The following is a 24,916-nucleotide window of genomic DNA, read 5'->3' on the forward strand; positions in this document are numbered from 1 at the left end:
AGTAGTCTGGTTATTCTCCCCTGACCTCTGGCAACAGCAAGGCATTTTTAACCAGAGAACTGCTGATTACTGGATGTTTTCTCTTTTCTGGACCATTCTCTATAAACCTCAGAGATGGCTGTGTGCAAGAATCCCAGCAGATCAGCAGTTCAACAACCACGGTACATTTTAAATCACTTAAAACACCTTTGTTCCTCAAACTGATGCTGAGTTTGAACCTTAGTAGGCCGTCTTTAATGTAGAAGCTGGTCACAGTATCTACTTATTTGTTATATTCACACCGTTTATACCATTTGTATTTATCGGTATCACACACATACACATATTTTATGTCAATATTAATTAATATACTATATCTGTTATATTAAATGTTAATTATAATAATGGGAATCTTTAATATTATATCTCATAAAAAACATTCTGTTAAGTAAGAATGAAGAATCCTCCACCACAAAATAGTGCTGCCAAAATAAAACGAGACACCATCAATCACTTGTTTCACATGTTTTTGAAACAATCTAAAATCAACAAAGACGAGCGTGTCACAAGAATTCAAACTGTAAAATATTTCATTGATGCATAAATCATCATAGCAAAGATGCACAGACAAACAGCAGCATCAGGAGCCTTTGAAACTCTTGCAGCAGCTGTCAGTTACAACTCTCTCTGTTGTCTAAAACACAGAAAGATTAGATGCTTCTATCTGTCAGAAACCACACTGCGTACATGCCCAGAATCCCTCCACTATCAACCGAGAAGCTGAAGATAAAAGGTCAAAAAAAGACTTCAGACAGTTACCAGATGTTTGCAATCAAGAGAGATTCACACCCTTTTTGCTCATTTGTTTCCCATTTTGTTTCTAACTTTATTTTCTTATGTACCTGCTTTTTACTAATAAGAGTTCCCATGTTTTATTATACTTTGTCTTACTGCATGAGTACACTATAATGAACTATATAGCTTAATGAACTTACACTACATCTGCGTATGCCTGTTTGCACATGTGTGAGTGTGTGTGTGTGCGTGTCACAGAGAGGGCAAAGTATTATCCCCGAAGACGCAGTGTGATGTGACTGTAATCAAATGTGAAAACCATATTAAGTCACACACCGCCCACTATCTTTGCAAACTTGCATTAACATCATAAGAGTGAACCACACAAACACAACACAAGGGCATACATGCATGAACAAACCCACAGATGCATTCAGACAAGCTGCACTTTGCCTGCTTTAGTTTACACATAGCAGCATTTCTGAACTGTGCGCGCTTGCTGAAATTAATGGTGAAATGCTGCTAACAAGATGTCTCGCAGTAACAAAAGTCTGAAAAACAACATTACAGTTTCTTCTGTGTGCTGTCTGACGCACTGCTTATAGCTTGAGGATATGCATAAACACATGTATACGCTTAATTTGCTTCTATTGCTGTGTGTAGTGTCAAGCTGGGAGGTAGTGTGGCCTCATTTTCATGATCTCCACAGAGTCTTTTTATTGTTACAGACTGTAATAAGTTGATACAACACTGTTTGTGTTAGTTCCATTATGTTTAATGCCATGGTGCCCTTGAAGCAAACATGGTTGAGGCAAAAGTCCTTATACTTCGTTCAAAGAAAGCTGATGGACAAAACACTGCAACTTCCCCGAAAGCACTGATTATATTCTACTCAACTGTAAGCATGAGAAATAATCACAGTGGTTAATAATAAGCAAGTCAGTAGGGTCTGCCTTTGTTCTCCTTCGCTTCGTGCAATGCTGGATTTGGGAAGTTACTAAAATCGGCAGAAAGAATTGGAGAGTTTCAGACAAATGTGTCTGAAAGTCAGTGTTCTGAATGCACGCTACTGCCTAAAAATATCTCACAACTTGGAATTATCTGTGAGGAAAAAAAGTGTGAAAATTCCTAAATCAAGAACAGAGAGACGCTGAGCTGGCAACAAAGAAGTGTTTACAAGCTGTGATATCTGACAAAGGGGTTTATACATATTATGCCTGTTTCTGCTTACTGCAAGGGTGGTAGAAAAATATTTATTTGCCCATATTTCTTTGCATTAACTTGTAAATAGATGTATGAGGCTTTTACTGCAGTACTGTGCAAAAGTCTCATTAATTAATTAATTATATTTTGATCCAAGGAGCCAGACCTTCTTGTCATTTTAATGTTTTTTTGTTTGTTAAAGTATTTAACACTGACCTATTAACCATTCAAGCATAAAAAAGGGCCCTAGCTCAAGGGAGTGTTGTGTCTATACATAACAGACAACTTAGCAAAGAACCAATTTTAAATTGTATCTTTAGGCACTTTGTTACAAGCAGACTTTTGCTAGTAACAAAAAAACAAACAAATATTGATCCCACTTTTTTGTTGAATGTGTGAAAAATATAAAAGATGACAACTGCCATTTAAAAAGAAATTGAAAAAACTGGACAACTAGGGAACAACAGAAGAAGTGATAGGCTTAAAAAAAACAAACTATCTACAGCAGATAAATAGTGTGTGAAAGTCAAGTCCTTAAGAAATAGGAAAGAAATGAGCAAAGACCTGACACAGGACAAGAGAGATGCAGCTGATCCCTTCAGTTGATCCATCTACTGTTCACTGAAGCCTCATCAGAAATATTCAGTGGAAGGATGGCTGTCGAGAAGCCATTCTTCAGAAGAGGAAACAGTGAGAAAAGGCTTAGGCGTATTTTGCTCCACCATGCAGTACCATACTTTTTAAAGAGATAAAAGCATACGTGGATAGAAAAATACACAATGGAACACTATCAGTTATGGGCTGGCCTTCCCAGATCCTGGACTTTAACATTACTGAAGCAGTGTGGGATCATATCGACAGAGAAGAAGAAACAAAAGGCAGCCAGTATTCAAAGAAGAGCTCTAAAGGTCCTTCAGGAAGCCTGGAGAACTATTCCTGAAGATGACCTAAAGAAATCACAAGAACAATGTAAACACTAAAGGTGTCTATTTGGAAACAATAGGTTAATTGAAGTGATTTCCATAGATCACTGCACCAATATCCCACTTTGCTATCAAGATATAGAGAAATGAGGGGTGGCTCAAGGCACAGCTTTTTCTACGCTTGGCTTTGTATGATGTCACTGAAAGTTCATGTCCTAATATGGTAATCACATAGCTCTAGCTATGTTCGAACGTTTTGTTTGGGAGGGGCAACCAATCAGAAGACATTTGGGATCAAGGATGGGCATTCTTAACCCTAGAACACTATCGCTATAAATAGTAACACAATCACTAATGCTGATTTTACCCGATGATGTCCACTGAAAGTAATCAAATATATCAAAATGGTAACACATGACAAATTAGAGTGGTCTCTTTTACTTAACTGTGCCATGTCTAACAAAATGAAAAAAAAACCTCCTAAAACAAAATAATGACTTTGGAAGCTGGTCTTTGGTCGACCAATCCTGGGAAATTTGAGACTTTGGGATCACAGGATCCTCGACACGCAAACAGCTGCAGGAGAGAGAAATATGTAAATAAATCAGGAGTTAAACAAATACAGGAGTTAAACATATTGTGGATTAACTGAGGGACTACACAAAGGCTGAGAATACAATAAATAAGCATTGTGTGATTCAGAGAACTATGAATCATGCAAAGCCACTCTTGCAGAGATCAGGAATACAAATATTGAGTGGGAAATGAGCATAATGGGTCCTCTCTAAGCTCAAATTTTGGCAGCCAGTTAACTGATATTTACAATACATAATATAAAACCTAAAAGAACAAGTAATTTGGATAATTGTGATGTTTTAGCCACATTTAGACAATATTTAGCCACATTAATTGCGGCTAATTGAAAAAATAACTGGTAATGTTAATAACCGATTTTCATCACAAATCAAATTAACCGTTTGACAGCTGCTCAGCCTCATAAGGGAGAGGATTGCTTTTTAACACACTACAAAATATGATTCAACAAATGTAAATGAAGATTAAATTAATATGAAAACCATCACTAAATGTCTGCAAACAGGTCTGTGCATTGCATATATCCTTTCCTATCTTCTTCTGACTCATGATTTTTCTTTCTAACACTCCGGTTGCTCCCCCATTGCTCACTCTGTGCTGTTCCCGCTGCGTCCTACCTGTACACTCATAATGGTCAAGTAGATGCAGACGCTGGGTGGGAGGTGGATGTGAGAACTGAGCACGGTCAGAACCAATTTTTATCAGCTTCTCCTGCAGCTCTACTGACAGCCCTCTCATTTCCAAAACTGTTTCCAATCTCCACCACACGTCCATCCACGCGTGGTGCAGGCTCCTTTTAAAATGTAATCTGTTACGGATTACTGGGCACCCGCTTGAGATTTGACCCAGCAATATAATCCTTTGTGTTGATCTAACATAATTTGATTTCTCTCAATTACTTTGTCTCCAAAATACATGAAATATAATACTAAATGAACAATGTACTCGTCTTATACACTCATTTACATAACACTGGTATTCAAAATTACTGCAAACTGTGCACAACAAAGCAAAAAGATAAGACGTAATCTCTCAGTCAAATGTGTCTCTTTGATCCAATATTATTTTTGCATTTTTACACTAACATATCAAAGTGACCAATTTAATATACTCACATTACTGTCATCCTAGTGCATATTTCGTGTGATTCACCTCACCTGCACACACACACATCCACACTCTTACACCACTACCACCCACTGTTTCTCCCCTGCAGTGATGTTTTTATCATCCCTCCTGCACACCAGGAGTTGTCTTGAATTCGTTCTCCACTATAGCTTCTATCTGACAGCCTGATGATCTGAAGCGCTGCTCTTTATCTCCCTAGGTTGGAGTTGAATCAGAGGAAGACGGAGCACTTCTAATCTTATCGGGATCGTTTTGGAGACTTGCACAAAACTCAAGGACGTTAAAGATTTTTCCAGAGAGAGATTCAAGCGAGTAAATGTCATATGGTGTTATCTGAGAAAATCATGGTATAAATGACATCAGATGCAATACACTATTAAAATACAAATTTTTGTATCCAACACGGCTACAAGTTTGTTCTAAAGTCACTCCACGTCAGCAGATGCATGCAGATGTTAGTGTGGTAAAACATCAAGCCAGTTTTATATTATCATAAGCCTGAGGGGAACACAGCCCATGTTTTCACTGATACTGTCACACAGGAAAATGAATTACGACAGCTATGCAACCACCACAAAAACCACTCCTGACTATTAAGTAGGAATATTTGACAAATCGTGAACTTTCTGTTTACATAATAGCTTAAAAATTGAATTAGAGGCTCTTATGGAACTTAAGTTTAAAATTCAGGATGCGGTGCAGATGCAGCTGTGATAGTGACACACACATAACGGTCAAGCCACACTGACAGTTTCAGATTGACAAAGAGATGCTGACAGAGGCTGACAGACGGCTAATAGTTTTCTATTTTTAAAGCCTTAACGAATGTGTGCTGCACAGGAGGTGGCGCCTTGGCTGGCTAACCGGTTACCAAGCCAGTTTTTTTTATGAAACTTGGAGAAGACTGTGGAGCATGGGCAAATGAGGAACCTATTAAATCCTGATCCAGATCCAAACTGCTTTGGAAAACTGTTCAGATATTCCTCTGACTTTGTGGTTGTTTCTGCATGCTGTATGCATAAGCCTCTCCACCAAAAATAAATACAAAAATAAAAGTGAAAAATTAAAACGGATCATTGATATTTCTAAATCCACTTAATAGTAGTTATAATTTTAAGTTCTTGTAATAGTGCTGTGCTGTTTCCTAGAGTTTATTCTTTGAATCGATTGATTCCAAGTGCTCACTCTTCTCTTGGTAACTGGCTGACAGCTAGGGTTTGTGCTGCCAATAAGTGATATCCAGTGACATATATCTGAAATAAAGATCTGTACTGAAGGGCCTCTTGGCTATTTGTCACTGTCAACCCAGTGTGAGTTGTTGTCAGGCCTTAGTGCTAGTATTGTTTAGGTTTTGCAGTATGGCTGCTAATTTTAATTTCTTTTCTGCCTACCTTAAACCTAATGACCTAACGATCTCCTTAAATTCTTATCTAAGACTACAGTGCTTTACAACATTTATTAGATCACCTATCATAAAAACAAGAAAGCAAATATTTGTTTGAAATTAAAAATAAATAAATCTGTTGTTATTTATTTCAAACCGCATATGTTTAGGTTCAGGAAGGCAAATAAATATCTGTCATTTGGAATCTTCTATCAAAATATAATTTTGATTAAAACGCTTGCACATACTGGTGGATTAGCCATCATGTAAACGTAAAAAAATACAAATACTGTTAATTTAGAGAATCTGTGGAAACTTTATATTGCTTTTTGGTCTAATACATTGTCACATGTCACATGTCTTACCTTTAAAAATCTCTTGGAAAATAATAAATAATCATTTCTTTTATCCACATCTAATCAGTTGTAACAAAAAAAGACTAAAAGCCTAAGTACCCTTAGGAAAATGTAGTCACTCAAATAACATACATAAATATAATTTTGCAGTATCTTATTTGATTACATCTATTGAACTTTACTCTCCTAAAATGAAAACAAAATAAAAACAAGATAATATTTATTAATATTACATTATTAATACTATAGTTAGTTCATCATCATAAAACATTCATCAGCCACTTCATTATGAATACCTGTTTAATTGCTCATTAAAGAAAATGTCTAATGAGCCAGTCATGTAGGAAATTGATGAATTTCCTAACAGGAGAGTGAAAAAATGTGATATAAGTGGCCTTGAACATGTTATAGTTGTTAGTATTAGATGAGCTGGTTTAAGGATTACAAAAATCTACTGGAATTTAAATGCACAACTCATACAACTTCCAGAATTTAGGGAGCGTTATCTGTATTGTTCAAAGAGAGTGATCCAAATCTGCAACAAAAATGAATTAAATTAAATTCCACTATTTTAAGTTAAGTTAAGCCACTATTTTCTTTCAGCTTTGGCTTGATCTTGTAGAGAAAGAGCCAAACAGAGAGCAGTGAAAACATAGCACCCCTTCCTTTGTAGCTGTATCATCCAACGTATGCAGAAAAGCATCTCTAAATGCACTTATAATGAACTTTGAAGCTAAAGAGGTACAGCAGCAGAAGGCAACATCAGGTACCACTATGTGTCAGAAAGGCAGAAGCAAAAGGTACAGCGAGCATGGGTTCACCAAATTTCTGCATCTCACGTCATACTTAAATGTAAATGCATTCTCCACCTCTGTTGTACACTTAAAACACACTGTGCTGATGAATAGATACAGAGAGAGATTGTCTTGCACATGTCCCCTAAGATTCAAAACAGACATTAAGAACGCAGCTGCCAAAATAACAATAAAAAAAAAAAATAAAAAAAATAAATTTGGCTGGATGTGCATTCATTCTCTAGCCTGAAGGTAGGGGGGGATGGGGGGATATTAGGAGATTATTTATAGCCTTCAAAACACTAGAAATAATATGACACACTCACATTAACACAGAAACGCACACAAATCGTGACTGCAATATGTGTCTTGTTGCCTGAGGCAGATCTTTAGCTGTGAATAAGCTGACCTAAATATGACATCAAATCATGTTTTAAATATTGTTTTAAAGCATTCTCACTTTCTCCCTTTCTCTTTCTCTCTCGCTTTCTCCCTCTCTCTCATATATATATTTATATATAAAGAACAGAAACAGAGTTACAGTGGACAACAAGAAGATCAAAAATTACATCAGCAGTCGTGATGCAGTTAAATCCCATCGGATACTGGATCTGCAGCAAATATCTGAAAATGTCTAATGACCCATCTTTTATAGCATCATCATTGTTTGAAGATATTGATGACCTTTCCCTGTCTGCAATCTATTGATCTGATCTTCAACCAATTTCAGGCCAGATAGGAATCTATAACAGTGCCCTTGTAATGCAATATGAAATGCATGTCCCTCATTTGTCATGGTAACCAGACTTAGATGAGTTAAATATAGAAGCTTCCGGTTTAGCAGAGGAGGGTTTTAAGGGCTATTCTTAGATTTCAGAATTGGTTTATGCACGGCCGCATGCAGCAAGCTGCCCGTTATATCACAGCAAAGATGACACTTCAGCATGTTTCAATGTTATATATAACTGATTTGACTTTTCTTCATTTTAATGCCCAGAAATAACTGTTAAGCTTTAATAGTCTTTAAAGACAATCATTTTAACATCAGTGCTATAATTATTCATAAATGTGTAAAATGATCATGTCAGTCACGCGTAGGAAGGAGCTGTTAAAATATGCTTTTCAATAGTTGTTGAATGTTGCATGTGTTTCTTAAATTTGTACAGTCTTAGTTCAAGCAGTATTATCAAAGCCATTCCTTTGATCCTGAGCACCTCTAACCACTTTGTGTTGGGGAGGTTTTATTGCAGATACATCCTAAAGACAATCATTTTAACATCAGTGCTATAATTATTCATAAATGTCTCTCAACATGACACACACACACACACACACCTGTCAGTACATACAGTGCCTTGTCTTTGTAACCAGGGGTTGCGGAGCTAGAATTACTATGATAACATCAAATGTGATGTGAATATGTATGAGGTTTGGCATTAAATATGGCACCTCAGAAAAACATCAGATTTCATATTTTCTATCACAGAAATAGAGTCAGTATAAATATTTATTAGCAAAAAAGTAATTACATGTGTATGTTTAGTTTAATTTAATGTACAGTATATACAACCAGTTCAACTACAGCTTTCTCAAGACACTGCACGATATATTGTAAGGTCTTTAACTTTGTATTAAAGAGCACTTCCTAATAATCAGACCATCTCTTGTGTACAAGTACTTGAAAAGGAAGTAAGGATGCCACTAGAACCAAAATACCTCCTGATAGCAAAATTCTGTAAACTTGATTTTACTTTTTTTTTTTCTTTATTTTGTAGGTATTGTAGGTACTGCAGGGGAAGAAAAACTACAAATGTCACACCAAAAACTACATGTGAAAAATACATTTTGTATATATTTTGTTTGAGATAGCTGGCATCACCATTGTGAGATCAACATAGTTCAATAAGTTAAAATGTTTGCAACTGCTAACATTAAATACTTATGCCAACGTACTAATGTAACATTTATATGCAATTTGGCAACCTTGCCAAAGTTGCCAAAAGATTGTAAATAAAAGATCAGCTACTGTGTCAGGGGTTTTTTTAAAAGAGTTTTTTATATTTAAGTACACAGGGAACTCATCTTCTTTTGATATTTACTTGGGCATTGAGAATTCTACTGATATTGGTACCAGCTACTAAATTTCTGGTATTGTGATGTCACTACAACAAAGAACTCCTTTAAAACAAGAAGTCAAGCCCACGAGAAATAGAGCTGTTGTCTTCAGCACCACAAACGTACGATGAACTATTACTGTGCACATACAGTCACAGAATTAGCATGGGTGATCACAGGTGACTATAGGTTAAGGGTGTGAATAGCTTTTGGATAAATTCTGTTATAAAATTTTGGGGAAAAAGTTCTAGCGCTTCAGAACAGAATAATTAGCCAGGTGAGAAAATGTTTTTTGTCCCTTGTTTCGATTTGCTTAATGTTAAATATACAGCATAAGAATTGAAACAAACCGTAGTCTTTTAAGAACCACAAAAATTACAAGTTTGTTGTTGAGATCAAGATAAAGGCCAAGTGTAATCTAATGCCCGAGTATTGAGTATCTGCCTTCCAAGAAAGGGAATGGAGTGAGTCATACCACTCTATATCGCTGTCCTATAGTCTTTCCAGATGACATACCTTCCTGACACACAATATTTTTCAAGATTTCTCTGGTTTCTAGATGCTATTTGTTGGCATTCTATAGACATTCATGATTCACTGGCATATGAGGAATGCTATGAAGAATGACAACAGCCTGTCACTGCAGGCAAAACCTGACTGTGTGAGAGAATGCTATCCATAATCTCCATCTTTGTTAAGCACTGACTTTTTCGCCACGAATGGATTAGTTCACAGCTCGCCTCAAACAATGCAGCTACAGTGTGTTGGAAACTATTTTCAACAGGATAAGCAATAACTCAGAAAGTTAGTGGATGCTGCAAAGAATTGTGACAAATGCAGATCTGAAGCTTAAAGAAATAAATGGACAATGTGCCAGCAAAACCTGCAAACAGGCAGATTTCTAAAGAGTTCCTACTTCCAAAAGGATTTCCAATACTGACTGGGCACTAATGACCAATTAGAGTGATGCTAGTAAGAATAGCAGCATTTGCCATCAACACTCAGTGACAGGTGCTGTGGTGAGGCGATCACCTCTCAACATGGGAACCCACCTACATGCACACATACACACAAACACATACACACAAACACTGGGGCTCAGGTGTTTCTGGGACTTGCTTACACACTTGCCATGTGCCATGCGTCTGGCTGTCTCCCCTGCCAACAGCATACAACTCACACAAAGAGGAGCACAAAAGCACACACTCATACAGCCTAGAGGCAGGGTAAGAGTGTGCACGAACCCATGCATGCAAACCTTACACACAGTGACACTATTATCCCCTGGCCTTGAATGCCAAAATGAGTACAGAGAAGCGGTACACATGTGTGTGTGTGTGTGCTTATTTGTATGTGTGTATATGCATGTGTGTTTGCAGCATGTTGACAGATGATATGCTTAAAGCTGACACCACCCACACTCTCCCAGTGACAGCAGGTTTCATCACAAGGCCCAGACCTTTGTGAACTTAGATGGTACACAGTAGGTTAGGAACAAAACAGTTTGTCATGGTCACCTTTTCACACATAAAGCATCTGTAGTGGAAAATTACCTTTTCCATGTCATTCACAATTTATCAACTGTGCAATTATGTTTACATTATGTTATGCAGGAAGTTTTGAGATTTGTATATGAAATTTTAATGACATTTGGAAAGGGAAAAAAAAAAGTTTCTAAGCTGCAGCTTGGTCTGTGTAAATTCAAAATACAAAATAGGAGGTAAAAGTTGGTGAAAGTACTATTGGATTTCCATGTTGTTCTCAAAACTAGTTGCAAACTAGTTAAACTTCTTGGCATATGAATAAATTATGGAAAATAATATTATTTTCAAACTGTATTTTTAAATGAAAAATGATTATATATCATCAAATATTAATGGGCGCTAGCAAAGCTACTACCTATTTGATGGCCCATTTGACTAAAGCATATATGTTCATTATACACTTTATTCTTCATGGCACTAATTCAACAATGTGCTGGAAATATTACTGTAATATTACAGTGATTTTGTCCATACTAACATGACAGGATTACACATTTGTTGCAGATCTGTCAGCTGTACATCTATGATCCCATCTACCATTCTACCACATCCCAAAGGTGCTCTGCTGGATTGAGATCTGGAAACTGCGGAAACCTTTTAAGTGCAGTGAACTCACTGTCATGTTCAAGAAACCAGTTTGAGACAATTTGAGCTTGTGTCATCCTTCCAGAAGCACCCATCAGAAGATGGGTACACTGTGGTCATAAAGAGATGGACAGGATCAGCAACAATACTCAGGTAGGCTGTGGTGTTTAAGCAATGCTCAGTTGGTAATAAATGGCCCAAAGTATGCACTATTACATCAACACTAGCCTGAACATTTGATACAACGGAGGGTGGATCCATGATTCCATGCTGTTTACCCCAAACTCCGAGCCTACTATCTGAATGCTGTAGAATAAATCATCAGGCTAGGCAATGGTTTAATCTTCTATTGCCCAAATTGGGTAAGCCATGTGAACTGTAGCCTTCCAGAGAACTGGCGCTCACTGGATATTTTCTCTTTGTTGAACCATTCTCTGTAAACTCCAGAGAATCCCAGTTGATCAGCAGCTTCTGAAATACTCAGCCCATCTGCCACAGCAGGTGTGCCTTCTAAAGTGTCCAATGAGTGTATAAACAACTATTGGACAGCTATAAATAGGATTTTTTTTAACCTTTTCCTTTACCCTCTCATTTTAATGTAAATGTTGATGGTTCTAGCCATCATTGTTTAGAGTAGCTGTCCCAAGATTGCCTCCTGGTAAGAAATCACCCAGGAAATTAGAGCCACAACCACAACTCATGAGGTGCTTTTCTTTTCCTTTATAGCTAAAAGATAACGCCCAGTAGCTGAAACGGTGGATGCTTTCATCAGTGAGAGTAACTGAAGAACCAAACAAGAGGAAAAGAGTAACAGATTGTAAAACAAGAAAAAAAAACATGGCCTAATGGAGACAGCCGGATGGATGTTGAGATGGTTAAAAAGCAAAACGTCACTTCGTATTAGTTCCATTAGATGCTTTTCTTATAAGCCTAATTGAAACTGTAGGGCATAAAACCACTGCAGGTGTGATGTGAGTGATAAAGGGGGAAAAAATGGAGTTAACTATGCTGAATATGATTTTTCTAGGTTAAATGGATATATAAAAAAAAAAAGAGTTTGATGATGTTTTCATGACATTTTGTTTTAATTCTGCTTGGAAACTTTTTACATTGTAACTTTCTTTTTTTAAAATTGTGGGTTGTGGACCATAAAATTTGTTGGGAAGGCTTGTCTTTTGTCAGTTTAATGACGAAATTCCCAATGATCCAAGCTGTAAATTTGCTTTGTCCTAATGCATCAGCTAAAGGTAGAATATTAAAGTATGAATAACTTATGTAAAGCCAAACAGAGTCATGTCTTTTTTTAGTTTAGCTTTTTTTTTTATTTTTTTTTTACTCCAGATATATCATTTTGCCTGTGAAGAGAATTTACGCAGTGGCCTTCGCAGTAGATTAAATAATTTAGTTAATCAAAGCAGCATTATGAGTATCCCCAGTTTTATTTGATGAAATTGCATTTCATAATCGTGGTTGGTGACATAGTAAATTTAACCTCAAAGCGGCAACGTGAGTCAGCGACCCCTTTTACCTTGGCATTTCATCTGCCAGAGAAAAAGAGAGAAAGAGACAGAGCGACTGATACTTGCTTTGCACGCATCCATTTCAGCATTACATAAGACAATCTCTCCACTCTCTACTTTCAGGATGTCAGTCAGGAATTGCAGTGAACAAAAGGGTGAGAGCACATGTTTTGACTCAATTAAATGTCACGCAATAAACGAATTTCTCTCCAAACTGCAGTGGAATGAGCGTGACAGGCAATGCTTTCCTTTCACACATGTATGATGTGAGGAAGTGACACGTCTTCTTACATTGTTCTGCAATACAGACAGGGTGTTACATTAGCTAAGGCAGGAGCTGCAGCTAGCTGGAGATCTGACGTGTTGGTAATTAGTTTTCCTGGACGAAGTGGGGGTGTATGGAAGCGGTGTTTAAGAGCTGGCAATACCCACTGCCAGAGCGCTGAGCACTTCAGCTTCAGCTCGGTCTCCATCTTTTAGGATTTTATGCCTCTCTATTGAAACACTTTCTTCTTTCATCCGCTGTCATATTCTTTCCTGTTCTCTCTACTCTTCTTGAGCTGGCTATAACGGGATACCCATTTCACATCCGAGATGGGTTGAATTAAAACAAATATAAGATACAGGGACCAGAATCAGTCATGGCGAAGACTCCAATCCAGCCAATTTAAAGCTTTTCCTGCTAATAAAGAGCTCCCCAATGGCCATTAAGAACACAAGAAAGTAATTAAATTATAGATATCTGTAATTTTACACATTTACTTGTTACAATAGGACAACAGAGTTTCACCAGTTCAGTTGACGTAAAATTAAAGTGCACGTATGTGGCCCACAATGCAAAATCACTTTGAATTGGTAGAATGCTATGGTAGATGCACTAAATAATGGAGTAATAATTCAACATTTTATAGGAAAGAAAGAAGTAATAGTTATAAAGAAATAATTATACTGTAATTATTTAAGTAGTGCCATTCTTGTGAAAGCTTGAATTATTATCCCCTTATTCGAGTGTATCTACCAGGAAGCACTTGTAGATAAATATAGTTACAAAGTAGTTGAAATGATCTTTAATTCTAGGGTAATTACACCCTTAGTTATGACCATATTATAAAGTGCTACCAAAAGGTTTTATAGATGTTTGTCCAATCACACATATTTGTACATCTATCATATCTACATTTTGATAAACTCAAAAGGACAGAGTGGTTGTTATCAACGTAGCTGTTTCCTGAAATCCTCTTTGCCCCATTATTATGTTTGTATAGCAGCTTCAAATTTATGGAAAATGTAAAGAAAAATGAAAGTGCAACTGTTTTATGTTTTTGCTGATTACATGAAACAATGATTCACAAAATTAAATAATTAATTTTGCTTTTAATTACAGTTTGCACTGCTGTGCAGCTTGATTAACAAGCCCAAGCAAGAGACTCAGTTTACAATGAAGTTACAGTTACTAAGGCACCCATCCAAGTTGTTACTGTTCCCGTAAGAAACCAATATCTTGGCTTTGGGTAAACACCAATATATGCCATATAGAGTAGTAGTCCTAAACCATTACTAAGTTAATGAGCCACATTCCTCACTCTGAATAAGAGAGAAAAAATCTTTCAGCTAATTTATCTACATTAGTCTCATTATAGCTCAGAGACTACTGAGTAAAGCTTTCATTTAAAGCTGCAATACTTTCTCCTTTTCCTGCTTTCATTGTGAGTACGCACACACACACACACACACACACACATACACAGCACTTGTAGCGTGGAGTTGACAGGTGAAGTGATATATTAAGTTGCTTAAGTTCCCATAAGGGCAATAAAAACTTCTCAACGAGTGTTACTGAAAATAATGAGAGGAAGAGTGTGCGAGCGAGAGGAGAAGCTGACAAGGAAAGCATCGTCAGAGCTTTTCAGTCGCGTCATCTCACTTGATGACACTTTACACTTTACCAAAAAACTTTGTCAAACAATGAAATGCTGTCATACCAGGCATAAAATGCCTCCAAAATGCTGACTGTTTGCTGTTCGCTTCCTCCATGAAACCTTATCTCTCCTGCTGATGCATAACGATGTACTAGAAGTTTGAATTTTTTGTGCCACAAAGGTGGCTCCCTTTTTTACCTTCATAAATTGCTATGGTAACTTATACTGAACATATAACCTAGTCAGGAGCAGGTTATATTCAGAGTTTTGGTTTAAAATTGGTTGGAAGTACCATGTTTTTGCAAATTCCTTTATTTAGAGTTTGTTTTAAAAGCAAGACAGACTCTCTGTTGAGGGAATACTCTTTATATGTGCAGCTGGCTAAAATCACAAATGATGCTTAGCTGTGTCTGTGAAGGTTCTCAGTCATCCAGGTCATCGTAGTCAAAGGAGTTTGCAAAGAAAAGCGTCTGGACTTCTTTAAGTTGCTTAGCTGTAAAATTAGCAGCACAAATTACCTATTGCATTCTCACTGGAATTTGCCTGCATTTCAGGGTTGGTGCAGAAAATGTCTGAATGCTTTTTAAATACTTTTCTCTAATCCACAATAAGTTTTGTTTTCACTGTTAGAAGTGCAGCCGCTAGAATACAAAAACACACCAAGAATTTCTGTTCAATCATTGAAATTAATTTCACTTTGATCCGCTGATAAACGAAAGCGATTTCCAGGTTTCCTTTATTAGCTATGGGACAGTAACCTTTAATTTAATATTAGAATAAAACAGCAGCATAGAGAGCACGCTCAGCATTAAAATAATTAACTCAAATTATAATATTTGTTTTAAAGCTCTGTATGCTAAATTCCAAGATTAGCAGTTTTCTGCAGGATTAATTTCACTTCTTATTTGACACATCTGATAATGTTTGTGATTTGAGTAGGCGGCACTCACAGGGATCATTTTGTGCTGCAGAAAATTAACATGAACGATGTCTGAAATATCTCTTTTTATATGATGGCGCAGACAGCCTGAATCAGAAAACCTTGTTTAACATATAACCAGCATTTTATACTCTAGTATACTCCTCTGATCTACCATATGACAAAGCTGTTGCACAATTTTTGGGAATTTTGTCTAAATGAGCAACACTAAATTGCTACAGTGATAATGAGTACAGTACAGAAAGAAAAAGAAATCGATCTCAAATAAGACCTTGTATTAAAGATATATATAGCCATTTTTACATTTTTTAGGCACTACTCAGTTTGATTGGGTGTTAAATGATCTGTACCCTAGTACAAAGTCAGTGATGTGCAGATATAAGAACAGACCAGGTAGCACTACTTTGAATTTACAGATAGTAATTAGTTATCCTGTTTCCTGCCTCCTGCATGCTTTCCAAACCAAATGATGAAGGAAGTAAAAAAAACAGCCAACGGTTAGCGATCTCTTGCTGTGCGCTACATGTAAGAAAGAACAAATTTAGATAATGTCCCAGCTGGATTCTCTCGACATTTTCCCGAGTTGATGTGTGAAAATAGCTAAAGAGGCTTCTACAAGCGTGGGGTCTCTGTGGATCAAATGTAACAGGACAGTCTGGGTCAAATTTACAGTGCGCTTGCTTTTAACGGACGCAGTGTTGCCCCGCAGACCTTTGATACTCCATTTAATCCTTGAAGACATAAGACAGCTGACCTTTGATACAAATCCATAATTCCACACAATCTCATCCAGCATTGATGTAATCCATCTTATTTGATAGGGAAAACACAGTGTGGCAGTCAGATAGAGAGATGGATACGGTTGACAAATTGGAATGGAGGGGTAACAGAGGAGAGAAAGACAAAAAGGTTGATCTATTTCAGGACTGGTAATCTGTCTAGAACAACGTCAGCCACACCACATGTGTCTTTACATGTCACCACGACACTGTGAGGGAAATAGTGGTGCACTCCGTGGTGGGGATGAGGTAGAAAGAGAAATAGATCGCTGAAATCAATGGATGCAGGAGATTTCTTGGCATGGACTCACTTCACAGGCCTGCAGCACACATCGGGGGGTGAATCAAGTATCAGTGCATTTCTTTATGTAAGAAAGATGTAGGTGGAGTTTAGCCGTATGCAGCACAGGATCTAGGCATGCATGTCTATGATGTACATGGGAAACTACTACAGATTTCTATGTAATGGGGAATTTTGAGTCTAAAGACATTAAAGGACAGGTGGGGTATAGATGGTGGGTGGTCTGCAATCGATGTGTGTGTGTGGTGGATGAACCATGAACCTTTGGTATTCTCACATCAAGAACATCATTGGTGGGGCCTGCAGAGAATAAATACTAAGAATAAAATATAGAGCAACTCCCTTGATGGATAGTGGAAAATGGAGCAAACGAATGCAGAAACTGACATTCAACAGATTGCAACTATGACAGGGTGATGATCTCCACTGCTCACCAGTCTTTAGACACTCCTCTCTCACTGACACTTAAGTCTGAGAATTTTTTTTAATATTAGGTTTTGCTACCAATAGAAAGGGTTTACCCTGAACTACCAGGCTACAGCAGAGGGGACAGAAACTTCTGGTTACAGGTTAATCTGTCTTAATGCATAAGTCACAGAAGACTTTGGAGATTAGATCAGCATGGGGAGACACTTAACACAAGCTTCATTGGTTTGAATAGACTCATCTATACTGCCTGCACTCAGACATGCAAATTTTAGTGTGTGGATTCACAAAAAAAGAGCAGCTACACCTTTAAAGCCCTTAAGCGGCTTTCATATATCTGGCAGAAATGCAAAGTAGATCAACAATAGATGTTTTGAAGGGTGCTCAAGTGCTGAATTTTTATTTAAGGATTTTAATGCTACACAAGACTCAGATACCCCATCCTAACATCCCAGCCCTGAAATGAATGGAGAGAAATTTAAAATTAAGTATATCAAATGCTCTCAGCAGCAAAATGAACAACAATGCACTGATGCTAAAATGTTTAGTCAATTTATTGATCAGTAAATTGTTGCGCAGTCAATGGTTTACAGCTTAATGGCACTTTGCTCCTACTTCATATCTAAAATGCATCATGTGGAAAATCTGAAGAATAGTTTTTGTGTGTAAAAAAAATAATTATTGTATGAATCTCTCATATTTAAATAAAATTGTGGAACTTTTACTGAAGTTCTGATGACTAAAAGGCATCTGCTAGACTGAGGTTGAAACAGCTAACTTATGTTAAGCATTTTTCTTTAATCACTCTACATTGTTTCTTAGTATTGAGTTGGGCACTTGTTGATAAATTAACATCAAAGTGATACTGCAGAGGAAACAGATATGCACTGAATAGTGGCTGACATACATTTTTCTGTTATATGATAATAAAATAAATGTGAACATTTTGGGAATTGTCGCATCACTAAGGTGGAGCGCATAAATGCCTGGAAAAATGGCTATAGTTAATGCATTTCAGTCTGGATCAACAGCACCAACAGACCAGCACTGAGCAGTGAAAGAGTAGAGTACCTGCAGGTTACTTTATGTTGCATTAAGCCAGGATGTGTTAAATACACATGCATTATCTGTATGGGCAGTGTTTAACCCTGCCCAAACACAAATATATCTTGTGTAAATCAAAAATTTTCTAAACTCACTAAACTGAATTCACCTTTTTATCCACAAAGTTGGGCCACACTGGACTTGAAGCATCAACCACCATTCAACCACTAAAACTAACTTTATCTGTTCAGGAATGCAAGTAAATAACTGTAATTTGGCATCTTAGTCATAAGCAGTATACTGATTGTCTGTCAGATCTGCGAAACTCAATCGAGGGTGCTTCACAGTGCAAGTGGAGCTAAAGCATACTGCAAAAGAAACCCAGGAGTTTCTCAAAGCAAAAATAAAAAAAAACTAACTGGGACATTTTTCAATGGTTCTGTCACCTGATCTAAACCCATCAGAACCCCAAAAAACTGTCACTACCTAGAAACTAAAGGACAACTCTACATGACAACACTCATCAAATTTTTAGGGGAAGGGGAAAAAAAGAAGGAAATGCTGCTTAAAACCAAGGATTTATTGATTTATTTATCCAAATCTGTTTAAGATGATCCACTCTTTACTGGCTTTCATTGAGGACAAGTGCATGATATGATCCTTCACTTCACGGTAATTCACTGCGATCTCTCTCTAAGCAGAATGAGCAAATAATCATGCTTATCAAAAAACTGTAATCCATCTTTTCCAACAATACTCCCCATGGACTTCGCTGACTGTCCCACAGAACCCCAAGCAAGCGAAGCGCTGTGAGTTCAATCCAAACCAATCTTTCTAAACAGCCCAGTCATTAGCCACCGCAGATGTTAATACATGCTGCTTATTTGCATATGGTAATGAGGAAGATGATTAAAAAGTGAAATTGGGGGTAAGTGCTTGTTGCTGTGTGAATGTTCATGTCTGTAGTGAGATTTTGTCATCTCCCTCTGAGATGAAACTATTCTCTTTTCTGTTCTTTAATAAGTGTGGAGCTCTCTTGGGAGGCAAGCCTCCAGACTACACTTGCAATCTTGAAAGATTAATTGCAGTTGTGCAAGTGTGTGTGTCTAGTATACATACCCAAATGTATCTGTAACTGCACTTGAGATAATGCCTTTAGAGACAAAGGGGGATGCTTCCTCAGAGGGGCACTTTGTTTCCCACGGATAGCACACAATATTCAGTGAAGCCAGCATTGAATCACATGTAAGACAGCATTAAATTGATTTGGGAGCTGAATGATGAGCAGAAAGCTGGTTTTGTTATATCAGCACTGGCTTTTACGCCAATCAAGGAAAATGTCCATTGATTTTGCCTTTTGATTTAAAAGTTACAACATATCACAAAGAAAGAAAGGGACACTTTGAAAGTGATGATGTTTTTGTGAGGCGCATTCAGGAGAGTTGGAAGGGTTTATAATTACATTCCTTAGGGAGGCCAAAGACTTCCTGCAGCATAAGGCATTGTATGCCTTTTGAAAGTACCATATGCCTGAATTTAGGACAGTAAATCAGGCTTCTTGCATTTATTCAAACCACGCTTTATCATGACCCTGGCATTCACAGAATGAGTGAAAGCTATTTTCCTAATAAAGATTGAGCAGCATATTAGTCCTGACCCTCTGGAGGGCATACTGCTTCTCTTCCACGATGAAAAGATGCTACCTTGGCAAATAATAAAGCGAGCTTCTTTTTTAGGCTCTGCTGCCGTCACTCGATTATGCGCTGCCTTTTCAACAGAGGTCTTTGTAAAGCTTTAGCCTTAATGCAACACATTCAGGCTCCTTTAAAGGGAATGCAGCAATTGTGTGTTCATGTTTTTTTTTTTTTTTAATAATCCACCTGGGTTAATCCAGGTGAATATCCCATGTGTGAATACAAACCAGTGTTGACTTCTTTCTGTTTCAAGGGCATTTAGTCAGCTCACAACGTCGAGTTTCAGCAAACAAGTCTCCCTTGGGGAGGTTTTTCACAAAGTGTCTGTCATCTGCATGGAAATTCATAAGTGGATATGCTGAAGGACATGATGCGCATGACAGATTAAAAAAAAAAAAAAGATGGAAAAAAAACCCAGCAGAGTTTTGTGATCCTGCTTTATTGGTGCTGTACATTGATACACTGGTGTGCGTATCTTTGCAAATGAAGACAAAATAAACCATTGTTACTCAGAAACCAGTATGGAGCAGTCTTTTACAGTATGCTATAGGCTAACATATATTAGATTTAACTACTGCTGCCTGTTTTTTCCCTTCGAAAGAGAACAAACAACAGCATATCAAGTGACATAAATAGGACATGTATTTAGATACAGACCTTACTAAAAACTTTGTGTTGGTCAAGAGAAGGCTTAACCACAAGCATGTCAGTTTTCTTCTCTCTACTCTAAAGTCGTGTTTTTTATAATCGTGGGTTGTTGTCTCGTCTGTAATTACTATGGAAAAATTGTCTGGAAGTGAATTTGGTGACATCAAAATTCTGATGCCACTGAAAATTGCAGATGCCAGGCAACAAAATAAAAATAGAAGTATTGCCTTACAAGAAAATGATGGAATGGGCTATTCAAAATAAGTGTACCGTCGCCATGGTAACAGCACCACTCTCGGCTGCATGGCACTGATTGACAGGTGCTCACACCGGGTATGTGACAAATTTTAAGAAGCTGTATTTTCGTCCTCCGTCCTACTTTCTAGTAAACACAAATTGATCCATGATTACATGCTGCCATTGTTTTCTGTCATCAAGTGAACAATGACTCACAAGAGCCTTGTTTGCCTATTTGTTTGTCTCAGTAGGCAGTTGAGTGTTTTTGATTCTATCAACAGCACAGAACGCCATCCTTCCACATCTAAACACTCATTTAGACACTGAGCCCTCCGTTACGGGAGACTCTGTCCCAAACAGTCAGACGGACCATCACATCCCCTGGCAGGCAAATAGTGCTTTCAAACTGAACTATTATAACCCACAGACTGTAAATAAAAGATGCAGCCACTGTAACAGAGGCTTGAGCTGAGCATTTTTTAGGATGTTGTAAAGATGGTACAGAAGGCTGCGTCTGATCATACGGAAAAACAAACTTGGAAGAGCGGATTGTACAAAAGGAAATGATTTGTAATGGAAAGAGGCAAGGTTATCAATGGTAACAGCCTTGTGCAGTTAGGAGGATGTATGTTGTATCATAAGACGGCTGATCAATCAATTTCACTAACTCTTCTAAACAAAGCATTTTGTACTTTAATCTCAAAATTCCAACTTTATATATTTTGTTTCCTTAGTGTGGTCCTAATACTCCTTTGTATATTCTGTACAGTACCCTTGGTAAGGTACCCTCAGCAGCTCAGTCTTGAAAATGTAAAAGTAATCTGTCATGCAGCTGTAAGAAAATATGCTAATAAATGCCTATGATGGCAAACATAAACATTTGTCACTCACAACAAATTGTAGTACAGTAAATTAAAAAGTGTTAGTGTTCAGTGTGGAGTCCTAAAACTTCCCAAATGAAATAACTAAAACAAACAAACAAAAAAACCCGATTAATTAATTAATTAATTTTAAACAGAATAAAATAAATAAATTACTTTTCAAATACGTAACTAAGTAATACATTTAGCGTTATTTTAGTACATGATGACACCAATTCCTGGCCATGTGTACTTTAGTGATTTTTAATGAATGAAAATAGCACATAACAGACCTAATGAACATGTATTCTTTTAAATGGATAAATTTGCATAGTGGCAAGATACTCGGCAAGAAAAATTGTATCCCAATATACTGAGTTAAATATTACTGATTAATCAAAAAAATGTTCAGCAGGTCTCTCTTAAAAATGTGATGTATACAAAAATGCTCATTAAAGAAAAACAAAACGCCATTGTTTTTATTCTAGTAGACTTCCAAAACTTATAACAGACAGCTGGTGCTTAGGATAGAGTAGCCAAATCTAGCTTACAAACAAATAAAACATTGAAATATACCCAAACATCACACATTAGATATCACCTGAATTATATTCCATATTTACCTTCCAACGAGAGGTAAAGGTCAGTGGGGGTTTTGAAAACAGCTTGCTGGCTGTTTTCAGTGGGTATCATGAACTCCGACCACCTGGTCAGCTAATAGCTGGTGAGGCAAACCAACTGGTTCTATCTTCACAAGTCGACCAGATATCTTAAGATTATGTCACTATGTTCTCAAGTAAATATAGTGCATTTGATGACACAGAAACCGTATTTAAAACAGTATTAAGTATGATTTTTTTCAAAATATATTCTGTAATACCTGGCTTCCCCAAGTCCACAATACCACCAACTGACTGTGATAATGATCAATCTATTATCTGGAATCGATTTGTCTTGACTTGGTGTGCAGGGTATTACACCACACATTAGGACCTGCTGATAAGTTGCAGTGACAATTTAAATTATTTCACAATGGACTGCAGCACAGGAAGAATGAATTATTTAATTAAATAGTGAAATAATTTACATATGTTTTTAAAAATAAAATTCACTCATATTTTAATTAATTAAACTGTTCACTTAATTGATTAAGTACGTATTTATTTAGTTATTAATTTATTTCCCATTTTAATAAATTCATTATGTTATTCAGGCACTCTATTTTGATTACATATGACTATGTTAGGTAATAACATTGCATATTGATAAGCATAATATTATAAATGTGCTCTAAATATAATTATTAAAATAGCTTTTTAAGAATCCCGCTGGTGCTGGCTAATAGATTAAAGAACTAAGAGCATATTTTTAATTAACATCAGCTCTGGGCTAATTAAATAAGATGATGTTTTCATTGAAAAAGTAGGATCAAACAAGTGCATGAAAAAAAACTGGTATCATGAAAGAATGCAGCAGTAAACCAAGAAATAACCAATTAAAAAGAAAAGGAAAAAGATAAGTCAATACAATGTCCCCATTACTCTGCGTTGCATATTATAAATTGTCTGGGATTCCCTGACCTCCAGAAAAAGTCTTGTAAAGTGTCAGTTAAAATATATCTTAATATAGTTTTCATTTGTGGGAGTTTGCCCAACTAGTTTACATATGTGACAAGTGCATTCAAACACTATTAGGATGTGCTTGCAGGGCCTTTAGGGAGTATAGGGTGTCTGGCCCCTTTCGTTCCCTGTACAACTGTGCCTTGCATTGCCGTCAGTAAGTGAGACTCATGCACAGTTGGACTCAGGGATGCCCTTTTGTCGCTGATCTGTTCATTGCTTTCATGGAAGGAATTTATATTCATTGCCAAAGGGTGGAGAGTCTTGTCTGTGGCCTCATGATCACCTCTTTGCTTTTGCATGAAGTGTATAATATGGCTCTTTTGGCTTCATTAGCCAATGACCTCAAGCTCAAATTGGGGCAGTTGTGAGGTGTAAAGTGTGAAGAGCAAGCGTGAAGCTGTGGAATTGAGAATTACTAACTCCAAGTCTGAGACCATGGTTCTGAGCCAGAAAGGGGTGTAGAGATGAGTTGCTGCCCCAAGTGGGGCAGTTTGAGTATCTCTGGGTCTTGTGAGGGAAGAGATGAGCAGGAGATTGAAAGATGGATTGGCACGGCTCTGGCAGAAATAGGAACACTTCATCGGTCTGAGCTGAATATGAAAAGAAAAGCTGTCGAATTACTGATCAACATTCCTGTCCTCACCTATGGTTATGAGTGACTGAAGAAGAATCGCACATACAAGCAAGACACGAGCTTTCTCTGAGGGGAGGCTGTGCTGTCCCACAGAGTTGGGTTGCAGAGCTCAGTCATCTAGAAAAATCTCAGAGTAGAGCTGCTACGCCTCCACACTGAAAGGAGTCAATTCAGGTGGTTCAGCCATCTAACTAGGATGCTTGCTTTCAGAATCGTAAAGCCAAGAGTCATGGGATGGTGGGCTTATAAAAAAATAGAACCTTTATAGAAGAGTTTTATCTAGTTTAATCTAAGGACTTGGAATTTCCTCGATGAACCATATTTACTTATGCAGTATTTTCCAAATCTACAATTGTGCAGATATATATAATACCAGCAAATCAACTGTGCATGGAGGTTCTTTTTTTAGTTAGGTATCACACTGTAAGCACACCTCTTATACAACTCACTCATTACAAATATATAATGAACCTGTAGAGTAAATTATTTTTAATTGTATTTTTCACCTCAAGGCTTAATTGCAGATGCAAAATGCCTGCTATTTGTTATGCATCTATTTTTGTCCATTAGCAATAAACAAACCCTATGAGGTAAGATTATGTGGAGCCAACAAAGTCTAATGATGTTTATCTCCTCACTACTGAGACGAGGGGGAAAAGGGAGAAGCCGAATAAGAACGAATGATGGGAAAGATAGCTGAAATAACACTAGTGGGGAAATTTTAGCTGGGTTTGCTGGGCTGCAGATAGAGAGCTGATCCAGTGTGCTCCATGTCTTCTCATGTTTATTAATTTTGGCATTGTGGCTAACAGATCAACAGAGGTGTGTTTACATAAATTCCCAATTCCCATAATGGTATGCAGACAATAAATACTATCATAATACATGGAAG

At 37.2% G+C, this 24,916-nt stretch overlaps 2 long non-coding RNA genes across 2 annotated transcripts in view; one reads left to right on the plus strand and one right to left on the minus strand.

Moving 5' to 3' along the window:
- The window catches only part of LOC120433864, a 36,431-nt gene extending 31,513 nt beyond the window's left edge, over nt 1-4,918 (plus strand). The window contains exon 3 of the long non-coding RNA XR_005608800.1: nt 4,822-4,918. This is a non-coding gene — a long non-coding RNA (uncharacterized LOC120433864). The remainder of the gene's footprint in view (nt 1-4,821) is intronic.
- The window catches only part of LOC120433863, a 68,323-nt gene that overhangs the window by 39,119 nt on the left and 4,288 nt on the right, over nt 1-24,916 (minus strand). The window lies entirely within an intron of this gene.

This window comes from Oreochromis aureus, linkage group 17 (genome assembly GCF_013358895.1).
Source record: "Oreochromis aureus strain Israel breed Guangdong linkage group 17, ZZ_aureus, whole genome shotgun sequence".
NCBI classification, from domain to species: Eukaryota; Metazoa; Chordata; class Actinopteri; order Cichliformes; family Cichlidae; genus Oreochromis; species Oreochromis aureus.